General features: G+C 41.8%; 1 protein-coding gene across 1 annotated transcript in view; it reads right to left on the bottom strand.

Moving 5' to 3' along the window:
• LOC126305264 (protein unc-13 homolog C-like) overlaps window positions 1-27,981 on the bottom strand; it is a 1,060,877-nt gene that overhangs the window by 21,349 nt on the left and 1,011,547 nt on the right. The window lies entirely within an intron of this gene.

The raw sequence follows: 27,981 nt of genomic DNA, 5'->3' as shown, positions 1-27,981 counted from the left end.
ACAGTTACAATAGCTCTGTGGCAGGATGTCCTCTGCTTGTTACACCAGGGTCACTGGGGGATCTCTCGCACACAACTGTTGGCACACCACTACATGTTTTGACTGTGGTAGTTGACTGAGAGTTGGGACACCTTGTCATGGCCTATTGCCAGTGTTCAGGTTAGCAGGCAGCATTGTGTACTGTTATTGCATTTTTTTTTAGTTCTTATAGAACAATACCAATTGGGGTCATGAGTTCCACTAAGCTCCTGCATGGCCATCAGCTATAGATGCTGCTGAACCATGTATAACTATGGAAAATATAATACCACCTACAGGAAAATTGAAGACACCTTTGAAGAAAAGAGAAGCAGCTGTGTGAATATCAAGAGCTCTTATGAAAGGCCAATACTACGCAAAGAAGAGAACACTGAAAAGTGGGGGCGGTAGAAAGGGATATGAACTTGAAGGCAATATTACAGAATGCACAAAGGAAATGGATGAAGATGGGATGGGAGAGGAATTTGATGGAGACTGGAAGACTGAAGTGTAAACAAAGCCCCTAGAGTAAACAATACCCTGGAGTAGATGACGTTCCCTCATAATTATCAAGGTGCATGTGGAGGCAGCCCTAAAACAACTATTTAAACAAGTATGGAAGGTACGTCAGACCTGTGAAATAGCCCCAGACTTCAAGAAGAATGTACTAATTCAAATTATATAGACAGCAAGTACTCACAGGTATGACTATTATCAAACGATCAGTTAAATAAGTCAAAATACTGACATCAGTTATTTGCACAAGAATGGGAGAACTGGTGGAAACCAACACAAGTGAAAATCAGTTTGGATTCCAGAGAAATGTAGGTCACAAGGCAATACTGACCCTATGACCAACCTTCAAGAAGCATTTAAAGAAAGGCAAACCTATGTTTATACAGGATAGCTATTCATGTTTGGAGGGAAAAAACCTAGAAAATTCCTCATATTGGAAGGAACATGGTCTCATAAGAAGCTCCTGGTAAACTAACAGTGAGTGGGAGGGAAGGGTGGGAGTCAGATACCACAATAATGACTTTCCTTTGCTCTCAGCTGAGATATATTAGTCATAAGCAGCAGTTTAACTGCAGTTTTTAGACACTGATAATGTATGTGGAATACACAGTATGAAAAAATAAGTATTTTAAAATTTGTGATTTACAAAATTCAGTTACAATGAAATTTCAATGTTAAGGACTTGGAGTATAAACAAAATGGAATTGGACAGTGTCTTGAATGGAAGATACATCATGAAAATCAACAAAATCAGAACATAATGGGGAAATTAAATGTAATCGAATTAAATCTAGTGATGTTGAGGAAATTTCATATGAAGTAAGACACTAAAAGTGGTAGATGAGTTTTGTTATTTGGACAGTAAAATAACTGATATTGGGCAAAGTAGAGAGGATATAAAATGTAGACTTCTTATAGCAAGGGAATCATTTCTGGAAAAAGGGAACATCTAATATAAATTTAAGTGTTAGGAGATCTTCCTGAAGGTATTTGTTTGTGGTGTATTCTTGTATTGAAGGAAAACATTGATCACACAAGAAGAGAACAGAAACTTTTGAAATGTTGTGCTACAGAAGAATACTGGAGATTAGATGAGTATATAGCAAAGTAATAGAAGTGGGGACAAAAGAAATTTGAAGGCACAACCTGGCTAAAACTAAGGGGTTGGTTGATAGGACACATTCTGTGACATCAAATAATCATCAACTTAATACTGGAGAGAAGTGTGTGTGTGTGTGTGTGTGTGTGTGTGTGTGTGTGTGTGTGTGTGTGTGTGTGTGTGTGTTGGGGGGGGGGGGGGGGGATAAAAACTGTAGATGGAGACCATGAGATGAATACAGTTAGCAGATTCAAATGGATGCAGTTATTCAGAGATGTAGACTTACACAGGACAGACTAGTATGGAGAACTGCATCAAACCAGTCTCTGGATTGAAGACCACAACAACCCTCCTTTAGTGATACAACTCAAACAAACCATGAAGCTACATATTATTACAGAATAGTGTATCTATTAGTAGTGTTATTTTATTTATCCATTTTTTAAATTCTGTGACTCCATTCTCAGAATTAAGTAAGTGATAGCAAGAAACTGATGTAGCAATAGTTTGCATGATCATTACTTTAAATAAATTCTGATCTAGCATCCAGAAATTTAGGAACTACAATTGTTACCATCTGAAACCTGATATGTTCTCATCAATGTAAAGAGTCTGGGTAAAAACACTACAAACTAACACATTTTAAACTCAACTTGTTAAACACCCTAGGGATGTCAATTGGATTGTGTGGGTATTACTTTTAAAACATTCTGGGAATGTTTCTACAATTATTACAAATATTCTTAAGTTTTATTTATCAAATCACAGTTTGGCCTGCTTCAAGACACTTCATTGTATAGCTGTCTCATATAAATGTTCAGAGAGCACAACACTGTGAATGTTTTACGAAGAAACCTCAAGCTTCTTGACAGAGAATAAATTTCATTCCTAGATATGGCTAAAAGATATATATTTTTACAATAATAATTAAGGTTGATTTTTGTGTTATAGTCTGTCGTTTTCTTCATTTGTATTTCTAAGAGGTGATATTTCTGATAATATATAAGAATTATTTTTATTTTTTATTGATGAAAAATGGTTTATGAAATTTTCATGGTGTACTGAATACCCTATCTGTATTAGGCTTTCATCTGATTTCCATTCACTGTCAGACATGATATTTCAACTGGGTATCAGCCAGATATCATTAAGTTATAATGTTATCAGAAGGAACAATATGTTCAGTTGAAGCCTCTGTGGACTGTGTACTAAACTGTTCATGTGTTTTTGCGAGACAGGGTCAGTCTGCTCATTTTGTGTTGTACTCTGTCAGTTACTCTTGGAAAGCCTTAACCCATAGAGTATCAGATCAGGGAACATTTGTCAACAGCTCCTGGCTGTTGAAGGGTAGGAAGGGAATAAAATACCTCCCATGAACAAAACAACCAGAGACAAAACTTTGGTAACAAATTCAGCTATGATAGACCCAGCAAGCGAACAATGAATACAATACATACTTTCAAACATGCCTCGCAGAGAATAAATGTAATGGAAGATGAACCAGTTATTCCAAACGACCAAGATTTGGTCCAGTGACCATACTAGACACTGACAGCGAAGGTGGAGAAAGTGATTTACTTGATGAATAGGAGGACTTGATATTCTAGGATTGTCAGAAAACAAGTGGAAGGGCAAAGAAGTAGGGAACTGAGCAATGGATATACACTTTACTGGAGTGGGAAGGAGGTAGAAGGAAGACATGTCAAATAGTACTAGTTATGAGAGGAGGACTGAAAGTGGAGGTGAGATAGGATGATGAAGGTCAGAGTGCAAGTGAAAGGGAAGAAAATGGAAATTCTGAAAGTATATGTACCACAAGTAGTTGGATGTTCTGCTGTAGAGAAGATGGGCTTTGAAGAGGAAATGCAGAGACAACCACATGAACAGAGGATCATGACAATAGGACATCTAAAACACACGGGCAAGGAAAGAGAAGGGCATGAGGAAATATTGACAATGGAAGTGTAGCGAAGGAGAAATGAAAAAGGACAAAAATTATTACACTTTTGTAAAAGTAATGGCTGAGCAGTCGCCATGTGGTGTAGCCATGATTATCTGAACAAATATATGGTAGACTCCATAATATGCAACCAAGATACAAATTAAAAAGTCACAGATATCAAGGTATTACCTTTTGAAGTCCTAGATAACAATCACAATCTTTTATTAGTGGTCATTAGAGGGATTAAATAGGAAAATGGGGGCAAAAGATGGGAAAGATAAAAGTGTGGAAGCTGAAAGAAGAGAATTGCAAAGAAGAATTACAGAAAATAGTAAAGCACAATGTACCAAGGTATGAAATACACTCATTAGAGGAAGACTGGGAAAGGTTCAACACAATGATGGTGGAAGCAGCTGGAAAAGTCTGCAGAAGAATCAGTGATAAGAAATGTTGGAAAGAAACACCAGGGGGGAACAACAGAGTAATGAAGTTACAAAGAAAAACAATGCATTCTGTACATTGTTTAAGGAGAGAACAGAGAAAGCAAGAGAGCAATACACTGAGAAGAAGATTGTGACTAAAAGAGTTGTGGCAGGAGAAAAGAGCAAATGGATGGAAGACTGAACAAAAATGATGGAAGAGGACAGTGAGGGGATTGAGAAAGTCCTCTTGGAATAGTTAAAGATAAGAGGAGGCTCATGATGGAAAATGTCAAGATGGTCAATAAAGATGGAAATAAAATTAAGAATGTACAGGAAATTAAGGAGACGTGGATGCAATATTCTGAAGAGTTACTAAACTCCAATGAAAATATAAATGAGGAAAATGAGGAGCCCAAAGAAGTACAGTATGTTAAGATAGATCTAATCTGGAGAGAAGTAGAGGAAGTGATAAAGACCAAGAAAGGGAAAAAAAGTGCCTGGAGTGAATGAAATATTTGTGAAGAAGGTGAGAGCAGCTGGGTTACTGGAATACAGTGGCTCTATGGGGTCATGACAACAGAATGGAAATAATGAATGCCACTTGAAGACTGAAGGACATGAATTATAGTCCCAATTTTTAAAAGGGTCTGCACAAAACTAAATCAAAATTGATGTGTCATGCTTCCAAGGCATTTGAGAAGATCCATAAGAGAGTAGGAGGTGGACTGAAAAAGGAATGATATCCGTTTAGAGTAAGAAGGTTGATAGTGGATCTAATTTTTAGTATAATGCTGCTCCAAGAGACACTATGAATGTGGTAAGGATTTAGTACTGATGTTTCTGGATGCTGAGAAGGTTTACGACAATATGAAAAGAGACAAGATCTGGGAAATCCTTCAGATAAGTGGAATCGGAAGGCTGACTATGAGAAGAATAAATGAAATGAATGAAGGAAGTGCAAGTAGTTTAAAAACAGGAGGGATCTGATACGGCACAACAGGCAGTGCAAATAGGAGTTGAAAAAATTATTACGTCTAAACCACAATCAAGTCCAAATACAAAGACATGGTCATCACTGAAGTGTTACACTTAGTATGGAAAGCACATTTATTACTAATAGTGACATACTGCCACAACAGAACTTTTGTTCTGCACAGATAGTGCAGGTATTTATACAAACATCAAATGTTCCAGAATGCCAATATTTGTAGAACCATCAAAAAGTTCCAGATATACAAACATTACAAACATAAGATATTTCAAGGACCTTCGAGAAATGATAAAATATGGAAAAAAAAAAAAACAAAAAAACAAATAACTGCTGATGATCAGTTTCGATCTGGTGACCCAGAGCAAAACAGGCAGATGCTCACTACTAAACCACTTTGCAGCACCAGAGTTCACAGAACTGCTTCTTTGTGAAGTTACAGTGATCCTCTGATTCAGAAGTCCTCATTGGAGCTGTGTACAGCGCCCTGGATTTAGATTTTGTCAGTGGTTCTCTGTGTGGTGGCACTGGCAGAACCTTATTACATCCTCTTCACTATGATGGACACCAAAGGTAGCTCCTCCCATCAAAACTTCGGGACAGTTGTGTGGTCTTCTGGTTCCTTGAACTGGCCATCATTGATTGTGCTTCTGAAATGCAGTGGGGCTTCATAGGGAGGACATGGATGACATCTCTAAACTTTTGTCTTCTTGATGAAGTGACATAATCCTCAACTTCATATGTGATGAAGGACACAGGTGAGAAAGGATACAACATGCCCTAAAGTAGCACTTAAGTAATTTTTCCAATAATCAAACTTTAAGCCTAGGCATAAAAATCCATACCAAGTCTGCCAGGCTGTATCTCACTGGTGCATACTACATGCTATAGTGGCCTCAGTCCATCTCCCGGGCATCCAATGCCAGTATGTGAGCCACCTGCCTTGTTTCTTCAGTCCTGATGATAAGGTTGTTTCACGTAGTCATTCTGAGTATCGTCTGGTTGAAATGGGGATGGTGTATCCATTGTCATTTTGATCATGTAGCAAAGGGAATCGCATTAAGTCTGTAGTGTCTTGCTTCATAATGTTGTTTGCAAATGTCATGAAGGGCAGTACTGAACCCCAATCTTTCTGTTTGACAGCTATGTACATAGAAAGCATATCTCCCAATGTCTTTTTAAAGCATTATATGAGGCCATTCATCTGTGGATGGAAAGTGGTTATCATGCTGTGTGTAATGTCTCAACATGGAACTACTTCCAACATTAATCTTGACTGGTTGGTGTGAAATTCTGTCTTGGCATTCTCATCATACAATGCAAGCATTGGAGAAGTTGTTAGAGTCTCCTTAAGGACCAGGAAAGATTGCTCTTGTGAATCATTCCAGGAAAATCTGGTGTCTTCCTGCAGAAGTTCTTGCAAGGAATGTGCCTTGGTACACAAATGCTTTATGAATTGCCAGTAGCACAAGCACACTCCAAGAAAACTTCTCATGTGTCAAGTAATTGAAAAATCTGTAATTGCTCTTATTTTCTCTGGATTGGGATGGACTTCACTGCCATACATTAGGTGCCCCACGATTTCTACTTCTTGGGCAGCTAGGAGGTACTTTTTCAGATTCAAGTGGAGACCTGAAGTCTGAACACATTTTGACATGGCCATCAGTCAGAATAGATGTCCTTTAAATGTCTCTGAGAAAACAATAATGTCATCCAGACAGCAAAAACCTTTCATCCATTTAAGATGTTGAAGCAGGTTGTCCATCATATGTTCTACGAGGGCCAGAACATTACATAACCCAAATAGCATAACTTTAAACTCATAGGGGCCACCAGGAGTCATGGAACCCATCTTTTGGTTGTCAGCCTTGTCAACCTAGATTTGCCACAGGCAGTCTGAAAAATATTTTGCACTTTTCAAGCAGCCATTCTTAAGTGCATTCAGACGTCAGGTCTCCACCTGAATCTGAAAACATGCCTCTTTGATGCGCAAGAAGTACAAATTTTGGGCCACCTAAAGTATGGCAATGCACAGCAGTGGATATACATATCTAGTTGTGATTCTGTTCAGTTGTAGGTAGCCAATGTAGAAATTTAATGTATCTTTCTTCATCTTCACAATGACCACCAGAGAGAACTAACGACTATGTGAAGGTTCAATGATGTCATCTTGCAGCACCTTTTCCAGTTCCTCTTGGATTATCAAACGTTTAGCCAGCAGCACTCTATATGAGTGCTGGCTAACTGATGGATGATCCCCACTGTAGTTATGATGTTTCATCATGGGCTGCACGGATCTGAAAGCATTCAAAAATTGGTAGAGATTGGCTATCATTTACTTAACTTGTTCCTCAGTCAGGCCAGATCCTATTGGCAGTTCCTCCCCTGTGTTCTCTGCAGTAGTAGAGGAGCAAAGTTCTTCATTGATGACACTAAGCAGCCCTAGTCTGGCTGTCCCTATGCAGATGTCTTAAGGGATGAGTTGAGCTCCTCATGGCAATTAGAGTTCCAAAGTTTTACTTAATCATCTACAATGCTTATGACCATCACTGGCATGTTATTTCTTCTGTGAGCCTGAGTAGCTTTCTGCAATCAACAAAAGTTTCACTGTTCAGTTGGGCATCTGGCATGATGAGTGGAATTCATCTCATTGATGACAGAGGGACAATGTCTTTAACCAAATGCTCAGAGCAATCTTTGTTACCTGTGCTTGTTGGAATAGCTTTGTCAATTTGGAACTCAGATTTACCATGGCCTTTGATTGAGTGTGACACCTGCTAAAAGTCCCAACTGAGAATATCATAACTACACTCTGTTAAAATGGCAAATCTGTAAGGCTGTGGTCTGTCATTGATAGTTATTCTTGCAATATATGTTGGCTGAATGTTTATTTCCCATTTTTCAGCACAATCACTTTCATATCAGGGGACATAGTCTTCTTTAGCTGGTGATGATAACCATTCAACAGTACAGAAAAAGAAGTCCCTGAGTTGACCCAGATTGATTGGCCATTAATGAGACTTTCTGTCATCATCATAACTGTCACCCATGGAGGGTTTTCATCTGTGGTGGCTTCACCTTCATAGATAATTAGCTCACTTAATTTTCCTGCATCCCTCATTAGGTGAGTGTCTGGTGCCTTTATTATGGCAACAGGGAATGGCTACAGTGTGTTGGAAATCAACCTCATCCAGGGTATGATGATGATCTATGGCAACAGGTCACCTATAATCATCTGCAGTTGAATGTGCTGGATAAGTCAGAGTTGGCCAAATCTGTCACTCACAGTGCATTAGCCTGATGGTGCAGATTGGTGCCAGAGATAAATACATAACTCCATTAACAATACCTATTACAACCTGACTTGTCAGTTTGACATTCATGGCTGCTATCACTTGTGTACACTGTTCAACGTTTATGACAGGCACACACTGCTGTATCTCTTCTTTTACTTTCTGGTGTATGAAAGAGGTGAGCCCATGGAGGTCTTTCACAACTGCCATAGGACAACATTTAGCAGTCAGTCATAGGTCTCTCATTTGCGTTTTCTTGATTTGCTGGTGCCGCTTAATGTATTCCTCTGACAATCTTTACCAGATGAGCATGGTACATGTTTTTCATGACTTGTTTCAAGTGTGAGATTTATTTGGCTTCTGTTATGTCAGATTCACAATGTGGCAAAGGACTAAAACATTCTCTATCTTTGACTGTGATGTTACTCCATGAAATTGTGCCCTGTTCTTCAATTGTTCTTTCACTAAATGGACTTGCAGCTAACTTTCACTAAAAGTATTCTTCTGTTTGGTCTGGTATCTCTCCCAGATATTGAGCTTCTCTTCATTGTTATCAAACCACCACTGGGCTGTAATGTCTAAGAAAAGTAGACATTTGCCAAATACATCTTGTCATTCTAGCTGTTACATTTGGTGACCCAGCTGAATCTATCAGCCATTTCGTTGGATCCTGAAAAGCATCTCCAGAAAAAAGTGATGGATGCCTGATCTGCAGCTGACTTACTGGTGTTTTGGAATCCATCTGTCACCTGAATAGATGGATCTTAGGAATTATGTATTCCAGTTCCTGTCTGTGTAGGTAATGTCTTTTACATTGCCTCATTTGCGCAAAGGCAATACAGATGTTTTGAAGTACTCAGCGTCTCCACCAAAAATATCTTGTCTAAACAACAATCGAGTCCAACTCCAGTGACAGTGTCATTATCAATGAAGTGCAGCACTTGGTACTGAAAGCATCCATATAACAAAAACTGAGGTATGGACAGAGCAGAATTGATCTCATGTATGGAGAATTCATTGAATATTCCTGGTTGGTAGCATTTATACAATCACAGAATATTCCAGGTGTACAAAGAATGCAAACATAAGATATTTAAAGAACCTTCCAGAAATTATAAATAGAAAACGATAAAAATTGTGATGGCTCAGTCTGAACTGGTGAGCCAAGGCAAACCAGCCAGTGATGCTACCCATTATATCACACTGCAACACCATACATAATGGCAATATGAAAGCAAAGGTGCTTGCAGATGATTTAATACTGTGGAGAAATAGAGAAGAAGAGTCAAAAGAAAAGCTAAAATGCATGGAAGGAAGTAGTGGGACAATATGGTTTGAAATTTAATGCAGAGATGTGGAAGGTTATGGTGATGCTTTAACTTTAGCAATGGATGCAAGTATTAGAGGGCAGGTAGTAGAATGTACATGGGGGAATGTAATAGAAGACAGTGGAAGGAATAAGGAGATTGTAGTGAAAGGGGAAGCAAAACACATGGATTTCTGTGCAGTGTAAGGAGCTTGATATAGAGCAAGGATATACCACCAAAAAGTAAGTAAATATTATAATGGGTACAATATCCGCTAAAGGTAGGTGTTGAGGATGCAGGCTTGCAAGTTGAAATTTCAAAGAAGGATAGGACTTACTAGAATGGATAGAGTATGGAATGAGATGGAGAAAGCAATAGTGGAAGAGAAGTACATGCAAGAGATCATGGAGAAGACAAGGTTCAGATGGTATGAGCATGTTAAAAGAATAAGAATTAATAGGGTACTGAGACAGCAGCACAAATGACAATAGGAGACAAGAAACATAAAGGATGACTGAGAGACAGCTGGAAAATTGTAGTGAAGGAATGTGCGAAAGAGAGAAGAGAAGATTGGGGCAGAGTGGAGAAAGAATCATGGTGGGAGGACAGCAGAGGATGGAGAGGCTTATATTTCAAACAGACCCCATGGGATGGAAACTGTAGAAAAAGAAGAAGAAGAAGAAGAAGATGGTGATGCTGCTGTAATTTTGGTCACTTATGTATTTCAGAGGTGATATGTTGAATAGTTTGATGAAGCATTTTTGATATGGGAGCTTAAAAAAAGTCCTGTGAATGATCAAACTGCAAACTGATAGCCTCAGATACCACAAAAGATAAGCAGACTACATTAAAGCATAATGAATATTAGCATTATTCTGACGAACCTGATTGAATGGATATGGTAGTAAGATTCATCCTCTGGCAATGATCAGGCAATACAGTTACACCTAAGCAAGTAGTGTGGAGTAGTAACAAGAGGACAACAGTACCATTGCCAGCTAATAACTGCATACTGCTTATCTTTCATCATTTTAAAACGAACTACATGCTTCTTGTACAACTGTATTAGGATATGGATCAGTGAAATAATTAATTGTTTTACTAAATGTATTGAAAGTGACCATGATAATGCCTCATTCAACTAGAATCACTATACCTTCCATAAGATCCTATGCCTGGTTTGAAAAGTGAACTGATCTAGTATAACAAAGTTAGCTAATGTGTTGAATTCAATTTCAAATTCATCAACACTTTGCATTAATAGAATTTACAAAGCATAATACACTGAAACACCTAAGAAACTGATTCAGGTATGCATATTCAACTACAGAGATATGCAAAAAGGCAGAATAGGGTGCTGAGGTTGGAAATGCCTATATAAGACAACAAGTGTCTGGCACAGTTGTTAGATTAATTACTGCTGCTACAATGGCAGGTTATAAAGATTAAAGCGAATTTCAGTGTGGTGTTATAGACAGCACACAAGCGATGGGGCACAGTATCTCTGAGGTAGCAATGAAGTATGGATTTCCCCGTATGACCATTTCACGAGTGTACCGTAAACATCAGGAATCTAGTAAAACATCAAATCTCTGATATCGCTGTTGCTGGAAAAAGATTCTGCAAGAACAGGACCAATGGCAACTGAAGAGAAATGTTCAACATGACATAAGTGCAACCCTTCCACACATTGCTCCAGATTTCAGTGCTGTGCCTTCAACAAGTGTCAGTGTGTGAACCATTCAACTAAATGACATCAATATGGACTTTCAGAGTTGAAGGCTCACTCATGTAGTCTTGATGACTGCACAACACAAGGCTTTACTCCTCGCCTAGGCCCAATTACACTGACATTGGACTGTTGATGACTGCTGCCTAGATGAGTGGATGGATGTGTAGGGGTATGGAGACAACTTCATGAATCCATGATCTCTGCATGTCAGTACGGGACTGTTCAAGCTAGTGGAGGCTCTGTAATGGTGTGGGGAGTGTGCAGACAGCATGATATTGGACCGTTGATATGTCTAGATATGACTCTGACAGGTGAATGCCACATAAGCATCCTGTCTGACCACCTGCATCCATTCGTGTCCATTGTGCATTCTGATATTTCTGGACAATTCCAGCAGGAAAATGCGTCATCCCACACTTTCAGAATTGCTACACAATTGCTCTAAGAACACTGTTCTGAGTTTAAATACTTCCACTGGCCACCAAGCTCCCCAGACATGAACATTATTGAGTGTATCTGGGATGCCTTGCAACATGCTGTTCAGAAGAGAACTCCACCCACTCGTACTCTTACGGATTTAAGGACAGGCCTGGAAGATTCATGGTGTCAGTTCCCTCCAGCACTACTTCAGACATTAATCGAGTCCATGCCACATTATGTTGTGGCATTTTTGTGTGCTCATGGAGCCCTACACGATATTAGGCAGGTGTGCAAGTTTCTTTGGTTCTTCAGTGTATAATTCCATCATCATTCAATAATTTATTTAGTTCCATTCACAAATTATTTTCTTTTAAATATGATATGTCAAAGTAGTTACTGGCATGTGCAAAAGTTTTTGTTGCCTCCTCTGATGTGCCATGTGAAATGTCATTTCTGTGTATGTTCTTACAAGAGAAACTTTAGTACTAAAGTCTTAGCAGATGAAGTAAGTCATAAAACTTGTACGGTACTCAATAATCGCAAGTAAAGCATGTAGTGAAATTTATGTTAGCATAACTTAATCCAAGTCAACCTGACTATATTACCACTGGTAATTAATTAGTTCAATGGAGTGTGTGTTTATGGACTGATGACTATATTTCTTCCATTGTAATTGAAAATCTTACAAAATAGGAGACTTCCCACTACAAGAATCCTTCGTATTTTGCTATTTCCCATCTTCTGACAGTGAGGTTGATACCCTGCAATGTTCACTGTCAACAACTCCTCCTGCAGCCAGTAAGAGGCTCCAATCGACCAAGACATTGCCCTGGATGCTGACCTCAGGCCAGAGATGTAAACTGACTACCAGGTGGCTGCCAAACACTTCAAATCCTGCTGTGCTAAAGTCCCTTCCTCATCAACACCATAATTTTCTGACCTGGTTGATTTCTGTATTTCAACTGTACTACATTGCACTTTGCTGTATTATAGAGTAGTCATGAATTTTATTCGCTTTGGAGTATTAGGACAATTCTCTTGGTGTGTTCTACAATTTCTGATGATGTGGTGTGGACCGGAATTGTGAACTATCAAGTGACTACAGTGTATCCTTATTTTATGTGCAACAAAGAACATGTTGCACCATAACAGGTGTAAAATTGGAGACAATGACTTAAAGTCAAAGTGTGTTTGAGGAAAACAAACTAAGTTCAATAATCATGGATCCAGAATTCCAATTAGATACTGTAGCAGCTAGGCTCACATTTTTTCATTGTCACTAGAAGTCCCATCAGCCATATGCTGCATGGGCAAGTGATCTCAAAGGGCTGAATCCTGAATCATTATTGTGGTGGCCAGCCACACAGCCGTGTGAATGCTACAACTACTACTGTGGCTGACACAGCATTCTCAGCTCTTGCTGGCAGATTTACTGATAGCCAAAAGCCCAGCAATGGCATGGGCGCACCTGATGTGTGAGGACAAACCAAGAACCAGTGTGAGCCAGGCAATGGAATGCACCGGATGCAGTGCATGAAGAGCTGTCCTGTGTAGCCATGAAGTACATGGGTTGAATGATCATGGACTCACCACATGTATGCACGCAAAAGCCTCACCCATGAAAAATGTTGCACTCCATGGATAGTGCCGAGAGTCTGCCATACAGGGACTTGCCCGTGAGCACATGGCTACAAGATGTCTTGCGGAGTGTATACCCTCCAGATCATGCACTGCCCCACCTCAAGTCGTCAACCATGGTCACACAGTCAGTGATGGAATATATCAGGCTCAATCACATGATCTCTATCATTGTAATAAATGCATTTGCCTTACACTGGCGTTTCATTTGTATTCAACCACCTTGAACTCCTCTGAGCGGAGTCGTTGGGCACCACTATAGGGTTGGCTCATCGCACAAATAATCATAAGCAGAATTACAAGTAATCCCACTAGCCTGGTAACCCAGACGTGATCTGAAGGCCAACGCATGGTGACAAACTTTTCTCTTTTAACATTTGCCCTGACACAAACTGCTTATCTACGCTTACAACATTGCGCAATAATGATTTTTTTTGTGAACCACAGTCATGTGTGAGTGCGAACAGTGATTTTTGTGTTAAAATTTTGTGTGAATGTGTCTAGTATCGTGTAAGATGGCAACCACAGAGGAGCTGGAAAGGACAGTTCAAGACCTGCTAAGGCGCAACGAACTGCTGGAAGCTGAGCTACAGGCACGAAAAGCCCGCGAGGAGTTGGCGCATGAAAATTCACGCAAGCATGCCACCGTTGAACCGGCAAACCCTACTACAAGCACGGGACGAATGTTAATTAGGATGATGCCATTCTGGCCACGCTATCCATTCCTGTGGATTAGCCAAGTGGAGGCAGTGTTCTATATCTACAAAATGACATGCGAGCTTGTGAAATTTGGACACGTCGTAAACCAGCTCAACCAGAATATTGCTGTTGAAGTGCAAGACATTATCACCACTCCAGCAACACAGTCCTAATACAAGCAGCTGAAGAATGGACTAATCCGCCATATTTCACCATTGCAGGAGCAATGGGTGCATCAGCTGTTGCAACATCAAGAATGTGGTAACAGGAGGCCCTCAAAGATCCTGAGCCATTTATGGGCCCTGGCGCAACTTGATATGGTCTGGATTCGATATTATGCACCATCTGGGTGCGCAGCCTGCCAGTGCAAGTACAAGCAGTGATTATAGCCCAGCCCCAGATGGGGTTGGATAGCATACTGAACCTGGCCAACACAGTCCTCGATGTACTCGAACGGCACCAAACATCGCCACCTCTGGAGCCTGTGCCGCCATAGAACGAAAACCAATGCTTGGCCCACGTCAAAACGTTGTTCCCGCCCATGCCACAGTGGATGCCAAGGGCCACACCAAAGTTCACAACTTGGCTACCCAGCTGGCATCACTAACCATGTAGGTTGAGCACTTGGTGCATTCAGCACCATAGCGCAGCAGGAAATGCAGCAACAGCCATTCTGGCTTCGGATGACGTGAACCGAACTGCAGTAGCTCGCCTGACAGTATGTCGCTGACATAAGTGCTGACATCTGATGGCTACTGCTGGTACCACGCCCACTTTGGCAGTGATGCAGCAAACTGCCAGCTGCCTTACTTGCACCCAAATGCCAACCTCAGCCAGAATTAGATTTATCCAGATGTGGTGCCATATCAAGGTGTCTCTCCATAGCAGAGCAGCATGACAGCATGACCTAGTAGTCACAGGCTGTGACCTGTCTATATACTCATGATCTATGCTCAGGGACAAAAGATCGAGCAAGAAACTGTCACTGACCTGAATACAAATGTATGGCACACACTACCAAGAATTGAACCTTCGGCTGTGCCGCATACTCATGTGGACATTTACAGTGGCAGACGTCAATGAGCCAATCCTGGGCATGGATTTATTGGCGCACTTCAATTTGCTAGCCGACACAGCGAACACCTAGCTGATCAACTGTATGACCGGGTTGAAGATAGTGAGACAGCAGCGACACGCTGCCTTCTTCAATGTGAAACCAGTGCAGTGCTCCAGCCCCTACACCTATATACTAGACCAATTTCCAGAACTGACTCGACAACCTTGTGCACTAAAAGAAGTCAAACATTCCACGGTACACCACATATTAACCACAACTACTCCACCCACCCCAAGTTGACCAAGTTGGCTTGTCCCCAATCGGCTTGCCATAGCTAAGGCCGAATTTGAGGCTATGCTGCGACAAGGCACCATCCAACCATCAAGCAATCCCTGGTCTTCTGCCTTGCATCTTGCACAATTCGTGGCGTCCGTGCGGTGACCGCCATGCACTAAATGTGCGAACAGTGCCAGATCGCTACCCAGTACGACACCTGCAGGACTTCAGCCGTGCTCTGGCGGGGTCGTTTCTGTGCAGCAAGATTGACTGTGGGAGGGCATTCACAAAGACCCTGTGGTCCCTGAGGATGTTCCAAAAACGGCAATAGCGACACCCTTCGGATTGTTTGAGAGCCTCTTTATGACTTTTGGACTCATAAATGCGTGCCAAACTTGGCAGATGTACAAAGAATTATGTCCTTACCTGGGGGTGCTGGATTTTTTTCGACGTCACATACTAAACACCGCTGCCATCCAGGAACCTTTGACTGCAGCCCTACAAGGCCCGACAGCAAAAGAGAAGACTCTGTTCCCGGGACAGATGCACTGGAAAAATGTTTCCACGATTCAAACCGTGCCCTTGCAGGGGCGATGCTACTAGTGCACCCAGTGCACGACACACAGCTAGCCATCGCAGTAGGCACCAGCCAGACAGCTGTAGGTGCGCCACTACAGAAACTCGTTGGCGACAACTGGCAGCCACTCGCCTTCTTCTCGAGGAAGCTTTCGGAATAGCAAAAACCTTTAACGCGCTTATGACTGTGAGCTACTAGTGATATTTGAGGCTGTGAAACACTTCCGCCCGGCTTTTGAAGCTTGTCCCTTAATTATATTCGTGAACCATAAACCGATCACACAAGCGTTCATGAACAATCACAATTAGTGTTCACAATGCCAGTTCTGGCAGCTGGAGTACACCTCGCACTTCTCCACAGACATCCCCAACATCTCTGGCATTGACAACATCGTGGACGGCTGCCTTTCTCACACGTGTGCCGTCATCTCTCCCCCTGTCAACTCTGAAAACATTGCTGACATGCAGGAGAGTGACAACGAACTAAATAGCCTCCACCACGATGCCTCCAGCAGCCTCCAACTTGAACTGGTGCCTGTGCCCAGCTCCGATTGCCAACTGCATACATCACTGCCAAGACAGTCGCTACTGCCTTCGTCCAAACATGGATGGCTCACTTCGACTGCCCCAGTCACCTGACCACTGACCGCAAGTGCCAGTTCGACTGTGCGCTGTTTACACACATCGCCCGACTGTGTGGAGTGCAGCTGCAAAAGATGACAAGCTACCATCCGGCGTCCAACAGCATGGTAGAGAGGCTTCACAGGGCGCTAAAAGCTGCCTTAACTTGCCGTAACACGACTTGGACAGAGGCACTTCCCCTGGTACTGCTCGACCTTTGAGTTACTCCCACGGAGGAAATTGCCACTTCATCCACTGACCTCATATACCGGCAGTCACTGGCTATTCCAGGGGACTTCTTGGAGGAGGCACCACTGCTGCACAACCATTCCACCCCACCACTGACAGAACGTTTATGTGCACATATTGCTGGCCTCTGAATGAACACACTGATGCAGTACAGTACAGCCAAAGTGTTTGTGCACGCTGACCTGCAATGGTGCAGCCATGTCATGTGCACCAACACCGCACAGCCACCACTTCTGTCCAAGTACGTGGGACCGCACTGTGTCATCGCCCATGGCTACAGAACGCCGGAGCTCGAGGTCAATGGCAAACTGATAAAGGTCACCATCGATCGTGTCACACTGGCTTACATTTTGCCCACTCCTGATGCCACAGAATTCTATGACCCCGCAGAAGACGTAACTGCCGAGGAAGCTTCTTGTGCTGCCGGCCGGCACCACCCATAATTACCGGTGACAACAAGCAGATGCCACTGGCTGTCATCCCACTGCCAGCTGTCACTGCACCACCACTTGTGCCTCACGCGTCCCCACCCCACCCCACCCACACAACACGTGCAGTAGCCCAAAGCCCTCTCCCCCCCCCCCTCCCCCCCTCACCGCAGCCGCCAGCAGATTACGTCACGGGCTCCCGCCAGAGCGTCTGTTTCAAATGCCTGTGCTGCGTGACAATTGTGCCATGCCGACAGACACCAATTGAGTGAGAACCCAGTGCGCTAGACGCCACCTGCCACAGGGATCCTGTCTCCCGGAGGCCACCTTGTTGCCGAGCCGTTACCATGTTGAGCCCCAGACTCCACCGCCCACGTCACCGGTTGTGTATCTGTTGACACTCCTGGGACCACAGCCATGCCGTGTTGCCTCCGCCACATCGGGTGTCAAGGCAGGTTTCCCCCGCACCAGTCCCCATTATTGGAACTGCGTCCATGCTGAGGCCTCTGCCATGCCGGGTGACAAGGCAGTCATACTCCCACACCAGTTACCATAACTGTTTCCCCTTTGAGCTCTGGATGCCGCCCCTGTGCTGCTGGATGTGTCCATCACAGTTCCGGGACTCAGGCACTAGACACGACATCACAGAGCCATACACTTATGCCGTGCGATGCATCAGACAGTTTGGACCCAGCACCGCCAGCTACTCCTCTCATAGCCGCTGCACGGAGGACATGCCCCCTCACATGCCCAGCAGTCCTGCCTGCTCCTGCTGCCACTAGCCGCTGCAACAGGCACGCCAGCCAGCACCATGTGCTGATTTCACCAGCCGCCAGTGACTGTGCTACTGCTGACGTCACCACACAGCATGCGAATTACGACAGGATAGAGTTGTAGACTGAAGACTCTGCTGTCACGCAGCTACCGAGCTTCGCTCTCCGAGGGAGGATATCTGTGGTGGAATGGCACACAGCAGTGCAAATGCTAGAACTACTATTGTGGCCGACACAGCATTTGCAGCATGTGCGTGCAGATTTACCATTAGTTGAAAGCCCGGCAATAGCGCCACACACACCGGACAAAGCAAGAACCAGTGAAAGCCAGGCATCGCAATGTGATGGACACATTGCATGAAGAGCTGTCCTGCCTAGGAATGAAGCATGTCGGTTCAGCGAACGTGGTCTCCCTGAACGTGCGCACGAAGAAGCTGGCCCATCTGTTTATGCAGCCGCTTCCACCTTGCTCATGAAAAACACTGCACACCATGGATAGTGGAGGGAGCCAGCCATATAGAGACCAGCCTGTGAGCACATGGCTACAAGACATGCTCAACTTCATGCTATCAACCGTGGTCACGCAGTCAGCGATGGACTCTATCGGGCTAGATCGTATGCATCTCAGTCATTGTAAGAAATGTGTTTGCCTCATGCTGGAGTTTCATTTGCATTCAGTCACATTGGCCTCCTCTGAGCAGAGTGTGTGGGCTCGACTATAATGTTGGTTCATCACACAAATAATTGTAAGCGGAATTACAAGCAATCCCACTACAATGTAATAATTATGTATGCACTCATCAAGACGATTCTGCACAGGCAGTGAAATTAACAAATCGTACTCTCAAAGAAGTATTGATGATAAATTTCAAAAATGTCAAATAACTACAGCAACCTACATCTTTCTCAATCTGCTTGCTGTATTCATCTCTTGGTCTCTCTCTACATTTTTTACCCCAAACTTCTCTCAAATACTAAATTGGTGATACCTTGATGTCTCAGGATGTGTCCTCTCAAATGATCCCCTCTTTTGGTGAAGTTGTGCCACAAATTTCTTGTCTCCCCAATTCCATTCCACACTTCCTCATTAGTTACATGATTGACCCATCTAATCTTCAGCTCTATTCTCTTTTCAACTAAACTGTTTATCGACCATGGTTCACTTCCATATACATTCAAGACAAGTACCATCAGAAAAGAGTTCCTAACACTTAAATCTATATTCAATGTTAACAAATTTCTCTCCTTCAGAAATGCTTTTCTTGCCATTGCCAGTCTACATTCTATACCCTCTCTACTTCAGTCACCATCAGTTATTTTGCTGCCCAAAAAGCAAAAATCATCTACTACTTTAAATGTCTCGTTTCCTAATCTAACTCCCTTAGCATAATGAGGTTTAATCTTACTACATTTCATCAATTTTGTTTTGGTTTTGTTGATTTTAATCTTAAATATCCCTTTCAAGACACTGTCCATTCTGTTCAACTGCTCTTCCATGTCCTTTGTTGTCTCTGACAGAAATACAATGTCATCGGTAAACCTAAAAGTTTTATTTCTTCTCCTTGAACTTTAACTCCTATTCCACATTTTTCTTTTGTTTCCTTTACTGCTCTTTCAATGTACAAAATTGAAGAACGTCATCAGGAATAGGCTACAACCCTGTTTCACTCCATTTTCAACCACTGCCTCCCATTCATGCCCCTCAATTCTTATAACTGCTGTATGATTTCTGTACAAGCTGTAAATAGCCCTTTGTTCCCTGTATTTTACCCCTGCTACCTTCAGAAGTTCAAAGAGAGTATTCCAGTTAACATTATCAAAAAGTCCTCTATTTGTCTACAAATGCTATAAATGTAGACTGGTCTTTCCTTAATCTGTCTTCTAAGATAAGTTTTAGGGTCAGCATTGCCTAGCGTGTTCCTCCATTTCTCCAGAATCTGAACTGATCTTCCCTGAGATCAGCTTCTACCAGTTTTTCCATTCTTAAGTAAGGATTTCATGTTAGTATTTTGCAACTATGACTTATTAAACTGCTAGTTCAGTAATTTTCACACCTGTCAGATACTGATTTCTTTGGAATTGGGATTACTACATTCTTCTTTAAGCCTGAGGTTATTTCACCTGTCACATATATCTTGCACACTAGATGGGAGGATTCTGTCATGACTCACACTCCCGAGGCTATCAGTAGTTCTGACAGAGATCATCTACCCCCAGGGCCTTGTTTCAACATAGATCTTTCAGAGCTTTGTCAAATTCTTCTCACAGCATCATATCTCCCATCTCATCTTCATATGAACCACTTGTATGAACATCAAGAGCTCAGATGGAAACCCAGTTCTAAGCAAAGAAGGGAAAGCACAAAGGTGGAAGGAGAATATAGAGGGTCTATACAAGGGCAATGTACTTGAGGACAATATTGTGGAAATGGAGAAGGATGTGGATGAGGATGAGATGGGAGATGCGATACTGCGTGAAGAGTTTGACAAAGCATTGAAAGACCTGAGTCGAAACAAGGCCCCTGGAGTAGACAACATTCCATTGGAACTACTGACGGCCTTGGGAGAGCCAGTCCTGACAAAACGCTACCGTCTGGTGAGCAAGGTGTATGAAACAGGTGAAATACCCTCAGACTTCAAGAAGAACATAATAATTCCAATCCCAAAGAAGGCAGGTGTTGACAGATGTGAAAATTACCGAACTGTCAGTCTAATAAGCCACAGCTGCAAAATACTAACGCAAATTCTTTACAGACGAATGGAAAAACTAGTAGAAGCTGACCTCGGGGAAGATCAGTTTGGATTCCGTAGAAATACTGGAACACGTGAGGCAATACTGACCTTACGACTTATCTTATAAGAAAGATTAAGGAAAGGCAAACCTACGTTTCTAGCATTTGTAGACTTAGAGAAAGCTTTTGGCAATGTTGACTGGAATACTCTCTTTCAAATTCTAAAGGTGGCAGGGGTAAAATACAGGGAGCGAAAGGCTATTTACAATTTGCACAGAAACCAGATGGCAGTTATAAGAGTCGAGGGGCATGAAAGGGAAGCAGTGGTTGGGAAGGGAGTGAGACAGGGTTGTAGCCTCTCCCCGATGTTATTCAATCTGTACATTGAGCAAGCAGTAAAGGAAACAAAAGAAAAATTTGGAGTAGGTATTAAAATCCATGGAGAAGAAATAAAAACTTTGAGGTTCACTGATGACATTGTAATTCTGTCAGAGACAGCAAAGGACTTGGAAGAGCAGTTGAACGGAATGGATAGTGTCTTGAAAGGAGGATATAAGATGATCATCAACAAAAGCAAAACGAGGATAATGGAATGTAGTCGAATTAAGTCGGGTAATGCCGAGGGAATTAGATTAGGAAATGAGACACTTAAAATAGTTAAGGAGTTTTGCTATTTGGGGAGCAAAATAACTGATGATGGTCGAAGTAGAGAGGATAGAAAATGTAGACTGGCAATGGCAAGGAAAGCATTTCTGAATAAGAGAAATTTGTTAGCATCGAGTATAGATTTAAGTGTAGGGAAGTCATTCCTGAAAGTATTTGTATGGAGTGTAGCCATGTATGGAAGTGAAACATGGACAATAAGTAGTTTGGACAAGAAGAGAATAGAAGCTTTCGAAGTGGTGCTACAGAAGAATGCTGAAGATTAGATGGGTAGATCACATAGCTAAGGTGTTGAACAGAATTGGGGAGAAGAGAAGTTTGTGGCACAACTTGACTAGAAGACGGGCTCGGTTGTTAGGACATGTTCTGAGGCATCAAGGGATCACCAATTTAGTATTGGATGGCAGCGTGGAGTGTAAAAATCGTAGAGGGAGACCAAGAGATGAATACACAAAGCAGATTCAGAAGGATGTAGGTTGCAGTAGGTACTGGGAGATGAAGAGGTTTGCACAGGATAGAGTAGCACGAAGAGCTGCATCAAACCAGTCTCAGGACTGAAGACCACAACAACAACAATCTTCATATGTGCCTACTTCCATTTCTATAATATTGCTTTCAGGTTCAGCTCCTTTGTATAGGTACTCTATATATTCCTTCTACCTTTCAGCTTTCCCTTCTTTGCATAGGAATGGTTTACTGTCTAATCTCCTGATACTTATACATGGGCTTCTCTTTTCCCCAAAGGTCTCTTTAGTTTTTCTACAGGCAGTATCTATCTTTCTCTAACCGAAATATGCTTCTAAGCTTTACATTTGTCCTCTAGCCATTCCTGTGTAGCAACCGTCAATTTTATTTTTTAAATGATTGCATTCCCTTTTGTCTGCTTCATTTGCTGAATTTTAAAATTTCCTCCTTTCATTAGATAAATTCAATATATCTTGTGTTATCTAAGGATTTCTACTAGGCCTTGCCTGTTTACCTATTTGGTCCTCTGTTGTCTTCACTATTTCATCTCTTAAAGCTACTCATTCATCTTCTACTGTATTCCTTTCCTTGTTCTAGTCAACCATAGCCTAAAGCAAACTCTGAAACTCTCAACAATCTCTGGTTCTTTCAACATATCCAGGTCCCATCTCCTTAATTTTTTACCTCTTTCCAATTTCTTCAGTTCAAAACCAATAAGTTGTGGTCATAGCCCATATCTGCCTCTAGAAATGTCTTACAATTTAAACTCTGGTTCCTAAATTTCTGTTTAACTATTACATAATCAATCTGGATCCTTCAAGTATCTTCAGGTCTCTTCCACATATACAACCTTCTTCTATTATTCTTAAACCAAGTGTTAGCAATGATAAAATTATACTCTGTGCAAAATTCTACCAGACAGTTTCCTCTTTCATTCCTTCCCCCAAATCACATTCACCTACTTCTCTTCCTTTTCCTACTATCAAATTCCTGTGCCTCATCGAAATTAAATTTTTGTCTCCTTTAACTATCTGATAATTTCTTTTATCTCATCATATATTTCTTTAATCTCTTCATCATTTGCAGGGCTATTTGGCATGCAAACGTCTGCTACTCTGGTAGGCATGGGTTTTGTGTGTATCTTGACTATGATAATGCATTCATTACGCTGTTCATAGTACCTTATCAGCCATTCCTATTTTCTAATTCATTATTAAACCCACTCCTGCTTTACCCTGATTTGATTTTGTATCTATAACCCTGTATTCACGTGACCAAAAGTCCTGTTCCTCCTGCCACCAAACTTCACCAATTCCCACTATATCTAACTTCAACCTGTCTATTTACCTTTTTAAATTTTCTAATCTACCTGCAGGATTAAGAGTTCTGACATTCCATGCTTTGATCTATAGTGGGAGTGGAGGGAACTCTGCCCAAACAGGCTATGAAGGTCCAGTGGTACTGAGCAGCCACCATGTCATCCTCAGCCCACAGCATCACTGGATGTGGATATGGAGGGGCATGTGGACAGCACACTGCTCTCCCACTTGTGTGTCACAAGTATCTCCTCAGTTTGCTCACAAGGGCTGAGTGTGCCCTGTTTGCCAACAGTGCTGCGCAGACCACATGATCACCCATCCAAGTACTAGTCTAGCCCGACAGTGCTTAACTTTGGTGATCTGACAGGAAACAGTGTTGTCACTGTGGCACAGCTGTTGGCCTGATCAGCAGAATGTCAGTCTTATTTCTCCTGATGATGACATCTCCTAAGTAGTTCCCACATGGAGTTCCAACCCACCTTAGGGTGTTCAAATAGTTACATAACTCAGATTCAATTAGTCCTCTGCAGCACCTAACTAGTTTAGAGCTGAACCAGTTCCACTAGTGTCATGAGATCAACTCATGCCTGTATTAGGTCATCTGATGGAACAAGACATCCTGACACCTAATCAATATGCTATAACACTGGAATTGTTATGAGAACCAAATAGTGCTCTATGTGTTTCTGGTGACTCTATATTAACTGTAAATGCACAATCAGAGATTGCCCCATTGCAAGACCATCACAGTTCATGTCAATACTATCAGGTGGACAGTACTTCTTTAAAACTAATCTATCTGCTGTTTATTTTTGACTGTCACTAGATGAACAGCTCCGCCAATTCATGGTCATAAACACTCTAATTGTATTGTGCAGATGCAAAAGGTTACCTCTAGGAATCGGTAGTGAACTAGACTTTTCCAGCATTTCTTGCAGAAGCTGATTCAAAATATTTAGGTTAGGTTAGTGTTGTTTAACGTCCCGTCGACAACGATGTCATTAGAGACGGAGCGCAAGCTCGGGTTAGGGAAGGATGGGGAAGGAAATTGGCCGTGCCCTTTCAAAGGAACCATCCCGGCATTTGCCTGAAACGATTTAGGGAAATCACGGAAAACCTAAATCAGGATGGCTGGAGATGGGATTGAACCGTCATCCTCCCAAATGCGAGTCCAGTGTGCTAACCACTGCGCCACCTCGCCCGGTAAAATATTTAGAATAGTCAATTATCTGTATGATTTATAAGTATGCTACATCTTGTAACTTATGTCTAGTGTTCCAGCACTACAACAAAATGGATTGGAGTACAACCTACAAAAGTTTGAATTCTTTCATCAATGAGTGGAATATTTAGGCCACATACTGAGTTTTAAAGGACTTCAAGCCACTCTATGGAAGTGGCAGAAAATACTAAAGTGCCTGTGTACTTAAAAGACTTTCAGTCATATCTCCACAGATGGAAGATAAACTTACAACTAAAATTATTGATCATTTTGATTAAAGAAAACTGACTTTACTGATCTAGAAAAAAGGCTGGGTCTAATTTCAGTCACCTAGAAGGAACATGTTTCACAAAACAGTGACAAATAAATTTCATATGTGATTGTATTTTTTCCATAATCTTCCCAACAAACTATTTGGGCAATAAAAAAAATTATATAAAAACAAATTCATTTCTGAAGCATTTTCACCAGCCTTATACTCCTTTTTGGGATGCATTGTGGATTATTTGTATCTTATGTGGCAACATAAGTCAACTGTTTTATTCCTAGCAGGATCAAAGACTCAGTCTAAGATCATTCAGAGCTTTGTTAAGATTGGGTTCATCACAGCCTCTCATTGACAACTTTGAATGAGAAAGCTGGGCATAATCCAAGGCTTCATTTAATTTGGAGTAAACACCACTTGCAGTGGCTTTACCAATGAAGGAAGTATGTAGATATCTTGCCACAATCCTTTGTTTGCTATCAGACTATGACTCTTTCTTTATAGCTGCATTCACAATTTCATCAAAACAAAGAGAGAAATGTGCAGCTCCAATATCATCAACCAATTATTTTTAAAATATGGAACTAAGTAATTACATACTAAATATCTTACCTGTGTCCTTGAAAAGGTGAATTCAGAAGGAACACTTTCAGGAAACATTGCCTCAAAGATTTCTTTGCTATCTTCACAAGCTGGTTGAACAGCAAAGCTCTCCTCCCCATCACTTTCAAAAAATGTCCATTTATGAATGGTCAAATAAGTGTCAGGAGGCTTTTCACCTGTTAAAACATTATCTATATTTTGCTTCTTGTGTGGCAACCTATGGCCCATCAAAATCTTTTATCCTGTTCACCACTTTGTCTCAATATGGGACTCGGAAAGTTCTTTCTCACAAAAGAGATATAGGTATGAACAACCTATTGTATGTATGTCTAAAATGCTGACTTCAGCCTCGATCAGTTACTCACAAATCAGAAAGTAACACTAGCTATCATATTTGGCAATCAAAAATTCCTTAAATATTTTACACCACAAAATTTCACATATAATGGGCCAAAAACCATTAATTTCCTTATTTGGTCCTACGAACTGCTTCCAGAAAAAAACACTGGCCCCTCTTCCTCAGCAATAACAATTATGCAATTCATTATTGGCCAACAGCAGGGCATGCTAATGCTAATGCCCTATCCAGACTATAGACAGATATATATACTGACAGATATATATACTGTGAGGTTACTGTGGGGATCCCTAGATCCTTAAATAGATGTCTGCAAGATAACCGTGGGTGGGCTCCAGCAATTATTCTGATTACACGTTTTTGAGCAATGAATACTTTTCTACTCAACGATGAATTATCCCAGAATATGATACCATACAAAAGCAGTGAATGAAAGTAGGCATAGTAAGCTAATTTACTGAGATTCTTATCACCAAAATTTGCAATAACCCTAATAGCATACGTAGCCGAACTCAGACGTTTCAGCAGATCATCAATGTGTTGCTTCCAGTTTAACCTCTCATCAATGGACACACCTAAAAGTTTTGAAAATTCTACATTAGCTACAGACTTCTGTTCAAAGTCTATATTTATTACTGGAGTTGTGCCATTTACTGTACGGAACTGTATATGCTGTGTTTTATCAAAATTTAAAGAGAGTCCGTTTGCTGAGAACTACTTTATAATTTTGTGAAAAACATCATTTACAATTACATCACTTAGTTCTTGGTTTTTGGATGTTATTACTATACTTGTATCATCAGCAAAAAGAACTGACTTTGCATCTTCATCAATATGGAATGGTAAGTCATTAATGTATATCAAGAACAGTAAAGGACCTAAGACCGAACCCTGTGGGACCCCGTGCTTGATAGCCCCCTAGTTTGAGGAATCAGCTGTTGTATTAACATTAATCCTCTGGGACCCCCAGAGGTTTACAACATGCACGCACCAGCCCAACCATTGCCCCCACTACTCACTGGGCACAGAGGTTTAGGCCTGTGTCTTTGGGAGGATCTCATGATGGATAATAGGGATCATAGATGCACCGGGAATGATAAATATTTACACTTGATGCCAGTAGTACCATACTGGTATGACATCCCAACCAGCTGTGCCCATTCTTGGCAGCTTCCACCTCTAGACAAGCACTGCTGCCCCCAGAGCCAGCTCAATGCAACTTCAGATGCCTGGTAGACCCACATCCCCAGGTTTAGAGCTGCTGGAGCTGGTACCCCATGGAATGGGACCCTTTTCCATCACCAGCATCACCTACTTCCAGCACAGAATTCCAGTTTCATCTGACTCCAGCAACAGTACCATGCTCCTTCAATAAGTAGAGAACACAGTGACACCAGACGTAGAGATGGACAGCAAACCTTTAACTGGCTTGCCCATCCACACCTCCCACCTCATGATACAGTGATCATGATACTGATTGGGACACTTCTGGCCCTACACTCTGGCAAAGGGAGAAAGGGTGCTATATCTCTGTCCTCCAACAATGCTGTTTATATCCTGTGACGTCTGTTGCCAATGACTCATCCAGTGGCCAGTAAGAAGTTCCAACAGGCTGTCAAATGGAGCTGACCATTGACATCAAGCCAGAGATAAAACATGGCCCCTGGGCAGCTGCAACACTTCGAATCACGTTGTGCTAAAATCTCTATCTTGCTTACACTGTACTTTCATGGCCTGACTACTTACTGGATTTCAACTGTACTAGGTTCCATTTTGTATTGCTGTTCTGTAGAATCATTGACAGATCTGCTTGAACCTCAGATGATTATTCTTATGACTACCTGGCATGCAGAGGAACTGTATACCCATACAGTCAGTGTATTAAAAACAAAGATTCCAAGACTTACCAAGCAGGAAAGCGCCGGTAGACAAGCACAATAAAATAACACACAAACACACACCCAAAATTATGAGCCCTTGCAACCGGCGGCCGCCCCGCCAGGAAAGAGGGAAGGAAAAGGAAAGATGAAAGGATGTGGGTGTCAAGGGAGAGGACAAGGAGCCACTCCAATTCCGGGAGCGGAAAGACCCACCCTAGGGGGAAAAAAGGACAGGTATACACTCGCACACACACACACACACACACACACACACACACACAGAACTCTTTGCCTTTGGATATGTCTGCTTGTGTCTGTATATGTATGGATGGATGTGTGTGTGTGTGTGTGTGTGTGTGTGTGTGTGTGTGTGTGTGTGTGTGTGTGTGTGTGCGAGTGTATACCTGCCTTTTTTTCCACT

Source organism: Schistocerca gregaria, unplaced genomic scaffold, assembly GCF_023897955.1.
Source record: "Schistocerca gregaria isolate iqSchGreg1 unplaced genomic scaffold, iqSchGreg1.2 ptg000304l, whole genome shotgun sequence".
NCBI classification, from domain to species: domain Eukaryota; kingdom Metazoa; phylum Arthropoda; class Insecta; order Orthoptera; family Acrididae; genus Schistocerca; species Schistocerca gregaria.
The sequence above is the reverse complement of the archived record's forward strand: the minus strand, read 5'-3'. Positions and strand labels throughout refer to the sequence as shown.